Genomic DNA, 735 nt, shown 5'->3' on the forward strand with positions numbered 1-735 from the left:
ATTATATTATATTATACTATATGGGGTCACATCTCCTTGAGTTCCAAAGGGGAACCCAAGGAGATGTGACCTCACTCTGTGCCTCACTTTCCCATCACTCAGAGCTCAGGCACTGCTGAAAACCCTTCCCAAGGATGATTTATGATGGGAAAAGCCTCCAGCTCCCATATTTTGATTTCCAGCTCCCGTATTTTGATTTCCAGCTCCCGTGTTTTGATTTCCAGCCCCTCCTCCGTGGCTCCATGGGGCTCTGATCACCGTTACCATCTGCCACCCGCAAACGGGGCCGTGCTGCAGGGGGTAAATCCCCCAGCAGCTGGGGGGATCCAGCCCTGATCCCAGCACTTATTTATGGCTCCATTGCTGCTAATCACAGGATTAGCTCCAAGGAAGGGGTGAGCAAAGGCAAGGTGGGAGCTCTGGAGCGTTCAGCAATGGGTTCAATTCAAAAAATGGGAATTTTGGATGAGGCCATGGGTTTTTTTAAAGGAGTTTTAGGGAACTTGAGGGTGCTGGCACACCACAGGGCACAGGGACAGGTCAGCAGCAGCCTGAAAAACTTGATTTCTTTTCCATTTGTCTTACCCAGCCCTGTCCTGTCACTCTTCGAGGTGCCCCAGATTCACCCTGTTCTCCTCACAGCACCATTCCCCAATTTTCTGCCTGAAAAAGGAGGAGTTTATCCTGAAAACCACAGGAAAATGGGGTTTGCATCCCCCCTCCATCCACCAGCAG

This window comes from Geospiza fortis, unplaced genomic scaffold (assembly GCF_000277835.1).
Source record: "Geospiza fortis unplaced genomic scaffold, GeoFor_1.0 scaffold32, whole genome shotgun sequence".
NCBI classification, from domain to species: Eukaryota; Metazoa; Chordata; class Aves; order Passeriformes; family Thraupidae; genus Geospiza; species Geospiza fortis.